At 36.1% G+C, this 14966-nt stretch overlaps 1 protein-coding gene across 3 annotated transcripts in view; it reads left to right on the top strand.

Annotated features, from left to right (window-relative positions):
* The window catches only part of DPYD (dihydropyrimidine dehydrogenase), an 865822-nt gene that overhangs the window by 759884 nt on the left and 90972 nt on the right, over window positions 1–14966 (top strand). The window lies entirely within an intron of this gene.

Here is a 14966-nt window from a genome sequence, read left to right on the forward strand (position 1 = left end):
GATGGTTTCCAGCTTCATCCATGTCCCTGCAGTCATCCTTTTTGATGGCTGCATAGTATTCCATGGTGTATATGTGCCACATTTTCTTTATCCAGTCTATCATTGATGGGCATTTGGGTTGGTTCCAAGTATTGGCTATTGTAAACAGTGCCACAGTGAACATACGTGTGCATGTGTCTTTATAATAGAACGATTTATAATCCTTTGGGCATATACCCAGTAATGGAATTGCTGGGTCAAATGGTTTTAATTGAATTTCAGGAGTTCTTAATGTATTCTGATTATAAGTCCTTAGATCAGAAAATGCATTTGACAAAATCCAACATCCTATCATAATAATACCCTTTAGCAATTCATTAATAAAAGGAAACTTCTATAAAAATTCTATAGCTAGTATCATAGTTAATGTTATAATAATAAATTATTTTCTCTTAAATGAAGACCTGGGCAAGAATATCCATTCTTTCCACTTCTATTCAATATGGTACTGGAAGTCCTAACCAGTGCAATAAGGTCATAAAAATAAATAAATGATACCTACATTGGAAAAAATGTTCTTATACTGTCTTTATTTGCAGATGGTAAGATTGTGAACAAAGTAAATCCTAAAAAACCTATAAATACACTATTAAAATAGTAAGTGAATTTAATGAACTTTTATAATACAAAACAATATACAAAAAATAGTTCTGTTTCTATATGAACAACTAGAACAATGACCTGGAAATTAAAATTTTTGAATGTCATTTACAATGGCATCTAAAAACTACAAAATACTTAAGAACAAACTAAAATATATGTAGCATCTGCATACTGAAAGAAGAATTGCTTTCACAGTTATCTGGATACATGCAGCCAACAAGTATATTTTAAAAAAAAAGCTCAGTATCACTGATCATTAGAGAAATGCAAATCAAAACCACATTGAGATACCACCTCTCACCCATCAGAATGGCTATTACTAAAAAGTCAAAAAATAACAGATGCTGGTGAGGTTGCAGAGAAAACAGAATGCTTATACACTGTCGATGGGAGTGCAAATTAGTTTAACCATTGTGGAAAGCAGTGTGTTGATTCCTCAAAGAGCTAAAAACAGAACTGCCATTTTACCTAGCAATCCCTTTGCTGAGCATATACCCAAAGGGACATAAATCATTCTACCATAAAGACACATGTACACCTATGTTTGTTGTAGCACTATTCACAATAGCAAAGACATGAAATCAACCTGAATGTCCATCAGTGAAAGGCTGGATAAAGAAATTGTGGTACATATACACTATGGAATACTATGTAGTCATAAAAAAGAATGAGATCGTGTCTTTTGCAGGAACATGAATGGAGCTAGAGGCCATTATGTTTAGCAAACTAATGCAGGAACAGAAAACTAAACACAGCGTGTTCTTACTCATAAGTGGGAGCTAAATAATGAGAACGCACGTACACAAAGAGGAGAACAACAAATACTGGGGCCTACTTGAGGATGGAGGGTGAAAGGAATAAGAGGATCAGGAAAAAAAAAAAACTACTGGCTACTAGGCATAGTACCTGAGTGACAAAATAACCTGTATAATGAAACCCTGTGACACCAGTTTACCTTTATTACAAACCTGCATATGTACCCTTGCATCTAAAATAAAAGTTAAAAAAAAGAATTGCTGAAGAAAAATTGGAGAAGACTTAAATCAGTGGAGAGATATGTTAAGTTGCTATTTCTCCCACGATTGATCAGTATATGTATTATAATCCTGATCAAAATCCCAGCATGTGTTTTTTAGAAGTTGACAAGCTATGCTGAAATTTACATTGGAATTCAGACAAACTAGAGTAGCCAAAATATCTTGAAAAAGGAGAACAAAGTGGGAGGTGGGAGGATTTGTACTATCTGCCTTCAAGACTTTCTATAAATCTACAGTAATCAAGCAAGTGTGTTTGGGTTTCAGGGTAGACAAATAGATCAATGGAACAGATAGAAAGTCCGGAAATAGACCCACACATATACACTCAATTGATTTTTGACAGAGGTGCAAAAGCAAATCCAATGGAGAAAAGAAAGTCCTTTCAACGAACAGTACTGGAATTAATGGATACCCATATAAAAAAATGAACCTCATATCTACCTCACACACAACAAAAAATGTAATTTTAAATATGGCGTATAAAAAAGTAAAAGGTAAGGTAAGATGATAAGGCTTTTCTTTTTTTTTTTTTTTCTAGAGTTTTAGGTTCACAGCAAAATTGAGCAGAAGACATATACTCCTTGCCTTCAAACTATAAATTTTTAAAAGAAAACATTAAGTAAATGTCTTTATAATCTTAAGGAAAGGAACAATGTCTTGGACAGGATAAAAAAAAACTAACCATACAAGAAAAAATTGATGAATTATGCTTCATTGCAATTAACTTATACTCATCAAAAGGCACAATTAAGAAAATGAAAACTCAAGTCACAGATTGGGAGAGAATATTCATATACTTGTGTCTCCTGAAGAACATGTGCCCAGAATAAATGTATATAATACTTTCAAATGTAAACTGTAATAATTGGAAAATTTAATTTTATCGATGAGTATATAGAATCTTACAATGGAAAATCTGTAATGAGGACCTGCTGGTAGGTTCTTGCAGCTTACTCCCATCCATCTATGAAGACTTTTCTGGGGGGCTTTTTTTCTGTAATGGCCATTCTTGGAGCTAACCCAGAAAACAGGATAAGGGAGGGGGTTGAAAGCCATTTTTCTTCAAGTTCATTGTATGGCCCTGTATTTCTTGTCCATGTTATCTTCTCCCATTGCAGATCTGTCCCCGCAGTTATCCTCCCTGGGACTGCCAGACAGTTACATTGTATTGTTAGAAAAATTCCAGATGACATTTACATTTCTATCGGTTACTTGGGTAATGATTGATATAGACTATATTATCAAGGTCACTTTCTATGATTGTAGTAAGATCACACAAGGCTAAATGTTTTTTACTGTTTTATTTCATTTCATATTACATGAGGAAGGAAAATTTAAAAAACACCAGTCCTTGAAAGTTTAAATGTTCAAAATTATCAGATCAGAATATACTGCATAGATGTTATGGGGACTTAATCTACATCTCAATATCATCTGATGGTTTGAGTGGTACCTTAAGTAGAATGCTGGAGTGTCAAGTATCCTTTAAAGATAAGACAGACACCTGTTTTATAAATTGTGATTATTCCTCCTTAGAAGTAAAAAAATACTGGATAAAGTTTTATAGCCCCATTTTGTTCTGAGCTTCTGATATTCTTATCAATGTGCTATAGTCAAAAGCTTACCACAGAAGAGAGAGTGTTTGGAACCCAGCAGGTCTGGGTTTAAATCCAGGCATGATGCCTTACTATTGAGTGAGCTTGGAACAACTGCATGAATCCCACAATCCTCCATTTAGGTAAAGGCAAACTGAGATGATAATAGCTATTTTGCTGGTACTTTGTAAAGATTAGAAATCACATATGTACATAGAAGTCTTCCATGACTTTAAAAAAAAGAAATCATATATCTGAAGTGTATAGCATGTAGTTCTAAGCAATTAATACATGGTGGTTGTTATTATAACTATTTGTAACATGGAGATGCATAGACATGCAATTTGGTATAGTACTGAATATGTGATATATCCATATACAAAATATATGGGTAATATTAGGGTAGATATAAACATTTGAGCAATACTTTATGAGTTGATTTCTTCTCTTCTTTGTGCATATTTTTCAGGTGGTACTTACAATTATTTTTATAAGTTATCTTAACCTATTGATAACATGCTCTTACTAGCTTAGAGTTTTTCGATCTGGTCAAAAGCTAGCAAGCATCTTTGTCTTTTGAAGCACCTTCTATCACAAAAAGCTCCTAAATAATTCAGAAGTGTTCACTTTCCAGGTAAAATGGAGATACATTAATTAACTTTAGGTTTGTGTAGTATATTGTCATGAGTAGTCCATCATTGTTCCTAAAATGGGCAGAAGGGATGTATCTTCTGCTGTTGCCTAAAGTTAACATCTGAATTTAACATGAACCGTTAGGGGAGGAGCTGATAGGAGTCTCTCGAGTTATAGGAAGAGATAGTTTTGCATTGCTTATAACCAGAATAGTTTGTTAAGTCCTATAAGCCTCCCCAGCTTGGTTTCTCTCATCCCAGGGGTTAGTTGGCTCATTTTACAGGGCAACTCTAATAAGTTGGTATTACCTGCTAGGTGCCCTGTATAGAGGAAGCTTTTGATGCAAAGCCAAGCCCAGTAGAGGTGTGTGATCAATTGTCAGTGCCTGCATGGACATTGAGATACGGGATGAGATAGTACAGAACATGGATTTCCACTTCCATGTCTGAGTGTGGAGTACCAGCAGATCACTGGGTCTAGGAATTTGGGCAGTAGTGTGATAAGCCACTACAACTGCCTTATCACAATCCACCGTTGCATTCCTGAAATAAAATGTAAACCATACAACATTTCAGTGTGTTGTCATTCTCCCAAAAGTTCCTTTCTTTCATCCATCGTGCTTATACAAATTATGATTTCTCCTTATTAGATAAAATTGATATCTAATTGCCAAACATAAATGCAATTACTTCTTTTGTGAGACTCATGGAAGTGGTTAAGTATAATTCCATATACTTCATCAAATATAACTACTTTAATCAGAATGCACCTTATTAATATTAATTATATACTTAGAACTTGTATAAAAGTGATTTTCATATTCAATACAAGTTGTCCACATTAATTCTGTTAGTACTTTTAAACCATGAAAAAATATGAGGATTGTTCTTGTTCTGGATGGAGATTGAGGATTTAAAAAGAAATCATGTGTTCTCATTGTTCAACACCCACTTATGAGTGAGAACATGTGGTGTTTGGTTTTCTGTTCTTGTGTCAGTTAGCTAAGAATGATGGTTTCCAACTTCATCCATGTCCCTGCAAAGGACATGAATTCATCCTTTTTTATGACTGCATAGGGTCTGTTGGGGGCTGAGGGGCTGAGGGAGGAATAACAGGAGGTGGAGAGATTGGGGAGGGTTAACAGGAGAAATACCTAATGTAGGTGATGGGGGATGGAGGCAGCAAACCACCATAGCATGTGTATACCTAAGTAACAATCCTGCAAGATCTGCACATGTACCCCAAACTTAAAGTATAATAATAGTAAAAAAGAAATCATTACTATATCCATGTAAGTCAAAACTTGGATTTAAATTCTAGCCTTGAACTCACGCCCTACCCTTCCTTCTATGACCTTTACAAAATCAGTGGAAATTTATAGCAAACCAGATAGCTTTGTTCCCAGTCCTCATTTTATGGAGTAAAGAAAATACCTCTCTGTAATTTTGAGCTATGCCCCTGATACTCTTCCTGAGAAAAACATGTATTTGTTATATCTCCCGTTAAGCCCATCTGCTCACTTGAATAAAGGGAATATTAGTTTGAAGATATAATTTTCTAGTAATTATAGGAGTCAAAGGAGTCATTTTGATAATGTAAAGAGTCAACAGTAATTATAATTATATTGCGCTTTATACCAATTTGTCCTCATGTAAGATTTCAGGGGAAAAAATTGAAATGTCTGCTGTTTGGAATAATAAAAGGGGGGTTTGATTTACCAAATAAAACAAAACAAACCATAATTAAATTTATTTTTAGCTTCAAAATGATATGGATCATAACTGATATTGAACAGCTTTACCAAAACTCTGGAAGCATAGGAAGGATAGGTGAGGATATCTTCAGTTGCACTGAATAATTGGCAATCTCACACTTAACCAAATCAGTTTAGACATTCAGATGAAATATCTATCTCCTTTCCTTTTCTTCTTAGAAACTGGTTACTCTGTTTGATTACCCATATTGATTTAGTTAACCACCTAATTATCAAATATTCACTCTATTTGATGGTGTATAATCTTAAAAAGCAATGTTACTGGTATCTCAAATCCATGCCCTGTAGTAGTTCTGTGCTTCATAGTCACAGGTGACCCCTCGAAATGTGTCTGAGAAGATGTGACTACAACTTACACAGAAAATGTGACTAATGCTGCAATGAAAATCCTTTGATTTGCGGCTTCAGGCACTGTTTGTGAAGTGCCTCATAGACTGGAAGTGCCCTGAAGCCTTCATCCCCAGCCTCTTATACCACGCTGGTCAGTCTGCTGTGGATTGTTTCACTGTCAAGACTATGCCTTTTGAAGATGTGTTGCCATACATCTTTAAAGCATTTCGCTTGTCTTCCCTGCTTATCAATTTTATCCCATTTCATCTCAAACTGTAGAGCCTCTTCTACGTCCTGTGCTAGCAGTTAGTCTCTTCATTTGCCCAGCCCAGCTGAGCTGAAGAATGTCACCCACCCATCATCAAGCTATCAATCTGGGCATCTTTCAAACCCTAAATGTTACCAAGTCTTTCCACTTAATGTAGATCCCAAGTGAAACAAAGGCAAACACGTGGCATTTGTGGTAATCCAGTCCTCCTAGGAAAATAAAATTATTCCAGTGCTACAGAATATAATCTTCAGTGAGATATAGAATAAGCCTGGAAGGCCATCTGACTCTGAATGCTTTTGGCATTTGTGGTAGATATTGCTAGTGCTCACTAATATTTTCTGTTCTTTATTCCTTCTGGTTTTACAGGACAACCAAACCTCCCTGTCCCTTGGATCTTCCATATGAGTGAGTGACTTACTTTAGTCAATGAAATGTGAGCCAAGTATGGTGTATGACTCTTTTGACTGGAAGCATTTAAGTGCTAGTACTGAATTCTCCCTACTCCCTTCCTCTGCCGTGATGAACACTGAAGTCTCATGCTGAGATGGTGGCCATATAAAATGGATGGCCTAGATGGTCAGATACCACATATTAGCACAGCTAGAGACACTGCAGACTTTTTGTGAGTGAGAAAAGAACTTTTATTTTGTTAAGCCACTGAGATTTAAGGATCTATTATTACCACAGCACAACCAGCCTATGAGGTTTAATATAGAACTCCATATAACTTGTAACTGTTGCCAGAGGGGTAGTTGGCTCTTTAGCTCCGTGAAAAATTATAAAATGGAAAAGTTCATTGATATAGTTAGGTTTTGTGTCCCCACCCAAATCTCATCTTGAAATGTAATCCCCATAATCCCCACATGTCAAGGGTGGAACCTGGTGAGAGGTGATTGGATCATGGGGACAGTTTCCTCCATGCCATTCTCGTGATGGTGAGTGAGTTCTCATGAGATCTGATCGTTTTATAAGAGGATCTTCCCCTTTCACTCATCTCTCACCTGCCACAATGTAAGATGTGCTTTTACTTCTCTCTATTCTTCTACCATGATTGTAAATTTCCTGAGGCCTCCTTGGCTGTGTAGAATTGTGAGTCAACTAAACCTCTTTCTTTTATAAATTACCCAATCTCTGTTGTGTCTTTATACCAGTGTGAGAACAGACTAATACACTCATTGTTTGTATTCTTCACTTCCTTTTCTGCACTCCTTCCCATCTGCAAGCAGCTAGTGCCATAGTGCAGTTTCCCATTGTATCACTCCACTAGTAGTCTGACCTCTCTTGTCAGAGTGCTCCAGGATACCGCACAGTCTTTCTTTCCATAACATGCAGCGAAGATGTTTATTCCCCCATTATGCCTATGCTATGGTCTGAATGTTTGTGTCCGCCCAAAATTCATATGTTAGAATCTTAACTGACAAGGTGATGCTATTAGGAGGTGGGGTCTTTGGAAGGTAATAAAATTAGTGTCCTTATATAAGTGACCCTAAAGGGATCCCTTGCCCCTTCTACCATGTGAAGATACAGTGATAAGGTTCCCTCTGTAAGGAAGCAGGCCATCCCCAGATACTAAATCTGCCAGCGTCTCAATCTTGAACTTCCCAGCCTCCAGAATGGTGAGAAATAAATGTTTGTTGTTTATAAGCCACCAAGTTTATGTTATTTTATTATAGTAGCCTGAACAGACTAAGGCAGCCTGATTTTAAATAAGTTAAGAGGATATCCAACAATTGGACTCATCCAACTGTGGAACCAAGAAGAGTATGTACCTTACTCATGGTTTCTTTCTTGTAAGAAGTAAGCCTTGGACAACATACATACTTTCTCTTAGCCCCGATCCAAAAAGTTAGGATAAACATATATATATATATTATATAATATATATAACATATATAACATATATATGAAAATATATAATATACATATAACATATGAATATATATAATATACATATAACATATATATTATATATATAATGGAATGTCACATATATTATATATATCTCATATACATGTACATATATATAAGGCAAATACATATATATTATATATAAGATATATATAATATATATGACATTCCTGTTATATATATTATATATTCCTATATATATGTTTATCCTAACTTTTTATATAATAAATTATATATGTGTTATATATAGGAATATATATAATAGGAATGTCATATACATTATATATATCTTATAGGACTGTGTATTATATATATCTCATAGGACTCTCATATATATATTTTTATATATGTATATATCATAAGAATGTCAAAAAAAAGAGAAATGGTCCAAATTTCTCCCTCCCTTCACAGTTCAGGTTCTAGAAAATGTCATCTCTACTCACTGTCCTTCATTTCTTACTTGCCTTTCTGTCTTCAACTAATCACGGTTAGAATCTACCCACTGGCAACACTAAAAATCACTAAACGTGCTCTCGCTAAAGTTGAGTTATTTACTACTGATCACTCAATCCAGTAGATATTTCCCAATCTTTATTTTGCAAAATCTATGCTACTTTCAACAACTGACTACTCCTTAATACTTGAAATGCCTTCTTTGACTTTTAACACATTTTTTCACACTTTTCTCCTATTTCTCCATTACTTTCTTCAAGGAAACAATTGTTAGTGCCTAGTATATGCCAGTCATTATAGATGTAAACATTAATAATAATGTAACTGTACCCTTAAAAAGATCACAGACTGTGTGGAAATTGGACATTTAAATAGTATTTATAATGTAGTGTGATAATTGCAATTATAGAGATATACACAGACAGCAGGGGAGGAGTTTGAGAACCTGAAACAAAGCCTAGTAGGACTGGGAAAAGTAGGATAAGGCATAAAGCATGGCAAAGGCCTGGAGGTAAACAATATTTCTGTGTGTGAAGAGAAACTTCTTGGAGTTAATTATTTAGGACACACACACACACACACACACACTCCACACACATTTTTTGGCCTTTGAATACTGGTATTCCCTTATTTCATCTGTGGTTCTCATATTGTTGTATGCTCATTTGACCCATGAAGCCAATTTTACTCTCTTTATTATTATCTTCCAAATCTGTACTCTCACCAAAGACCTCCCTGTGGACCCTACACATTCCTATATTTGGCTTTCCGGTGGACTTTGATACCCAACATCCCAGTTCAGTGCTCTTTCTGCAACCTCAGAATAAAACAACAGTAGTGATTATCCCTGACAATTATATAAGCACTTTATAATTTACAAAGCACTTTGGCATACATTATCTCACCAGCTGCTTCCTTAATGTAATAGCAGCAGTGGGCAAAAAACCATGTCACTGCCGACAACTCTTTTCTGACCTTGCTCTCCCAGCCCCACCTACTAAAAACATGAGGGCATCTGGATGAGAGCTGATTAGAGGCTAGAAGCTGACCTTGTGTGGGGACCAGGGGAGTATGACAGCAGTAGTTGCCACCTCCACCTTCTCCATCTCCATAGGGGCAATAGAGCAAGGCAGAGGTTTCATGGCAGAATGCAGAAGGCTACACAGAGCAGCAAGGCTTCTCGTGGCCTGCCTGAGCAGAGGCTGACGGAGGCAGGCATCCGCTTGTGGGGGGTTAAGCACTTATCCACTCTCCCCCCACTTTTCTGATTTCTCATTTCTTCCGTGCATTAACTATCATTTTGAAAGTTTCAGTGGGTTAATTAAATTCTTCTAGTGTTGATGCTAAGAAAGCTGAAACATTTTCAACTGAGATTGACACTACTCAAGACATAGGCTTCACTGATGTTTGTTCAGTAACACTCCAATATGTCACAGGATTGCTGAGAGAACATCTGAGAGCTATAATGAGCTAAAAGTCAAGTACAGGGGAAAATGTGTTCCAGACTGCTGCAGATGTTCTCAAATCAAATCATATTTCTGTGAAATGCCATATAGAATATTCAGCTGTTGAAAGATGCAACATGAAAGGACAGTTCAATTGATTTGCACTGTCTTTAAAAAATTATGTAGCCTAAATTATATGAAATGGTTTTTTCCCCCTTTTGAATCAATTAATAAGAGATGCACTTGATTCTAATGAGCTTCAAGGATGATTTTTCTGGGCTAAGAGGGATGCATTGGCTGGTTTAGGTAGGAGCTAAGGCTTAGAGAAGGTGGCAGTTGAATAAGGGAACTAAGGTACGGTTGAGAAACAGACATTCTCTAGAACCACTCCCTTGCCTTTATTCTTCCTTTATCACCTTGGCACCAAAATGGAGAAGACCTCTGTTGAATTAGTTCACCAAGATTCTGATAAGTCTGCCTGTGATACTATGTTGATAGTGATTCATTCTGTCCCTTCTGAGAAACCCAAAGGAAGCTTACAGGAGAAAATCAAGGAAATGTTTTGGTAGATGCATCTTTTGTCATAATCAACTTATATTGCATCACACAGGTGAACTTACAGTAACATCACCATAGTTTTGGTAGTCTGTCCTTTGATTGGGAATAACGTTCTCCTACATGAAGGAAAGCACTGAACAAGAACTGACGATCAAGGTAAAAGAAAGAAAAATCTTAGGTGAGATTGGAAAGTACAGTAGAACACTAAAATGAGATATTACTTCACACCAACTAGAATAATATTCGAAATACTGAAAACATCAAATGTTGGCAAAGACATTAAGCAGCTTAAAAATTCATACATTGCTAATGAGTGTATTACATGGCACAACTACTTTGGAAATCTCTCCAGCAATTTCTTATAAGACCCAAAAATTCTACTCCTAGGTATCTTTCCAAGAGAAATAAAAGCACAGATCCGTAAGGCTTTGAGGTAATTGAATCTCACAAACATGTTAAGGGAAAGAAACCAGACGCAAAAGAGCAGTTACCAAATAATTTCATTCATGTGGAGTTTCAAATGTGAGTAAAAATCTATATTATTTGAAATCAGGACAGTAATTTTCTCCAGTAATATTTTTATCCTGTATCTCAACTGGGGTGTTAGTTTTGTGAATGTATATATTTGTCTAAAGTGTTACTTAAAATTATCTGCATCCTACGTATTATAAATACATTGTTAATTTTTTTTTTTTAAGAAAAGCAAACTCACTCTGAAAGAAACTACAGGATAAGCATTTGGTAATATTTCTAGGGACAAAATAAGACATATAAGAAATACTAAAGACATTTTTTATGCCCAAATTACTTTTAATCAGGTAGCCTTTGGGAACTAAAAACCTTATGAAGTTAACCACTGGAAAAGAATAGCTGGTACTTAGATAAAAATCTTGGCTGGAAACCGGCTTAAAGAAAATGAATGGCTAGGGGCATAAACAAATGCATTTCCCTCTGCCAACTTGCCAGCAGCTGGGGGTGGAGTTGGAAGACTTTTGGCCTTTCACATCAGGGAGGCTGGCTAGGACTTAGAAACGGAGAAGGGGTACATCTGCTCCTTGAGGAGTGGAGTAGGTAGTGGATGTGGTGTCACAACTCACAGGAGAAGCTGCTTCTTAAAGATGGAAAATTTGATTAGGTATTTTAGTAGGCCTTCCATTTGCTTTGCTTTGTAGGATCAGCCATTGCCTGCAGTCTCTGTTAACAAAAGCTGGCCTTGCCTGAGGCCAAAGCTTCCAGAACAGAACCTTAAATTGATTGCTGATAGAGTATTACATGCAGGGCTGGACTCTTTTGCCCTAACGTCCTACCTACCTTTATACAAACAAACCCAGTGGGAAATTTGTCTGGAAACTTTAAATCAAATACATTTCTAGTGCTTTAATATATGCATTGACATTTTGCCTTGTAATAGCATTATTATTAATGGATAATAAAATTATAACATTTATAGAACTGAAGACAAAACACTTGAGGTTGAATTTCCATTCACTCTGGGTACACTTTGTGCATTTTGTAGAGCATTAGTATTGCAAATTGGTGAAGAGTCCAAAACTATATTTTCATTCTGCTATTTTTGTATTCAGGTTTCTGCCTTTGTACTTCCTATTATCTAGGATGCTTCTCCTAGAAAATTGTGACTGGAAAGAAGTATTGCACATCTTTTCTGAATTCACATCATTCTGGCAGATTTTCATTCTGGGTACTCATTAGAATTTATTTTACATATCCCTGCCTCAGAAACTTTAACTAGCATTTGGATTTTAATTATTTAAATAAACATATATGCATTCAACACATATTGAGTATTCTATGCCAGGCACTGCAGTAGACAATTGAGATTGAGTGATGAATAAGATAAACTCTTTATCATTGAATGATGATCAATTATAAAAAAATAATATAGTAGTAATAAACTCGTTAAGTACTTTACATCATTGTATATACCTTTTGTATATATGTGTATATATATATATACATCCTCATTTTACAAAGGTGAAGACTGAGGTTAAAGAGGGTTAGCTATTTATTAGTGGGAGCCAGATGCAAACCCAATTCTGTTTATTGCAAACACTGTCCCCTTAACCATTCAATTACCACTCCTCAACATAACTACTATTGTGCTATCAGAGTTATGGAATCAGAAGGGAACAAGTGTCCATCTCAACCTGGGGCATCAGGAGCAGTTGGGAGGCGACAGATGAACTGAGTCCTGAGGGATGAAAACACTATAACATTTATGTAAATGTCCTCATTAATTCCATTCTATAGGCAATGGCTGGCTCTGGCTAAAATGATCATTTGTGAAAATTGCTACATTTTTATTTATAGTAGAGAAAGAGTTACAAATCTATTAGATAATTAATTCCTTCTCCCGATAGGGCACAGGCTTTGTTCTTAGTTTGTGCTTTTGGGGGTCGTTGTCTTTTAGCATAAATTCTATCAAATCTTTGTGAGTTTTGCTTTTACGTTTCCTTCATCTGTGACATGAAGATTCTATTAGCAACCCTGGCACCTTCCATTAAAGTCTACAACTTCCAACTGCCAGGAAGGGATAATGAAGTGATAAATTTAATTTGATACCAAAATATGTAAGGCAGAGATATCTAAGTAAATTTATAGCATTAGTTATGTCTTTTCTCTTAGCATTAACAAAAGTTTTATGGCAGGTTATCAAAATCAGTGCAACAAAAACAAATTCATATGAATTTCTGTACACAGAAATCGGATCTTTACTTTGTATCAAATCATGTTTTTTCCTCCTCTGAGCATTTTTGGACTCATCAGAACCCAATATTCTTCAAGTATTTTATTACTTGAAGAATGACCAAAAAGTACTGTTAACCAGCTTAAGAAATATTTTTACTCATTAATGTATGCCTTCTGGAGTTTATAAAATCTGAATCTCCTTCTCCCCACTGGCTAGAGACCAGGAAGCCTATAAAGAAAGATAACACCATCACCGATGTCTACAATTGTGACAAAGAGGGCGGTTCAAATTCTGTGGGATGGGAAATCCACTTTCACCTGGATTTCTTAACTCTTTGTGTCATGGTCATAAATGCAACAGTTCTTTTTACTTTGGTGCATCCTTATACTCTGTCTAAATACTAACAATTTCCACATCAAGATCCCTTTGTTTTTGTGAGCTTTATCTTACAGCTTTATCTTTGTCTTTCCATATCTTAGCATTACAATTAATATTGCTTTTCTAGGGGCCAGTGATGCCTATAAACTGCACCCACGGAATGCACAGCCAGGCTAAGTTCTGCTTTTTCCATGCAGTGATGTATGTGTTCATCCTATGAAATGGACAAAACTGTTAGAATCAGTTTATGAGTACAAGGTTATTTGCCCAAGGAAAAGTACAACTGATAATCATGGTAATGACAATACAAATGAAAAACCTTTAAGTGGTTGTTATTTAGCATTTTGAGGGCTTTTAGTGTTTTCTACTTTAATCTTACATTGATTTATGTAAGGTATGAATTATTATTCTCTATCCTGTTGAGAAAAGTAAGGCTTGGAGGGATGAGGAAGTTGTCCCAGGTCCTATGCTGGAAAGAGCAGAGGCAGCATTCTGGTCCTGGTCTATATGCTCACAAAACCTCCGCCCTTACCTACTACATTCTACCACCTCTACTTGTTATTCTGTCCAGAATCATTGTTATCATTGGTTTTAATGTCTTGGATTTGATTCTGAATTGGCAGATAGCAGATTAAGGTTTTACTAATCTGTGGGCAAGATTGTTTAACTTTTTACCTCTTTCCCAGTGACCTATGGCAGTCAATGGTAGTAGAAATAACACAGTCCTTACTCACCTGTATTCAGTGAACTCAAGATAAATTATTGCTTTTCCAAGCATGCTACCTTCTTTCCTCAACCCTTCACCATTGGCATCAGCCCATGTTGCCATTCTGGGCTGATCCTCACCAGGGACCTTCTGTTTACTGGCAAAGAACACAGGTCCATCTCTTCTTCCTACTCTTCTGCTTGTATATGTTCTATTACTTGACTTTTAGCTCTTCTACAACAAATCCAATTTGGGTTATGACTTCATGTATTTATTTATATGCATATATTTTCCCTACCAATGCCTTAAGTTTTTCTGGTCTGTTGATTTATGTCTTTGAAAGTATTTAAGATAAGCCAGGCACAGTGGCTCCCGCCTGTCATCCCAGCTTTTTGGGAGGCCGAGGTGGGTGGATCACTAGGTCAAGAATTCAAGACCGGCCTGACCAACAACCAACATGGTGAAACCCCATCTCTACTAAAAATACAAAAAATAATCGGGCGTGGTGGCACATGCCTGTAATCCCAGC

Source organism: Aotus nancymaae, unplaced genomic scaffold (assembly GCF_030222135.1).
Source record: "Aotus nancymaae isolate 86718 unplaced genomic scaffold, 86718_ANA_hifiasm-v0.15.2.pri h1tg000103l, whole genome shotgun sequence".
In the NCBI taxonomy this organism is placed as follows: Eukaryota; Metazoa; Chordata; class Mammalia; order Primates; family Aotidae; genus Aotus; species Aotus nancymaae.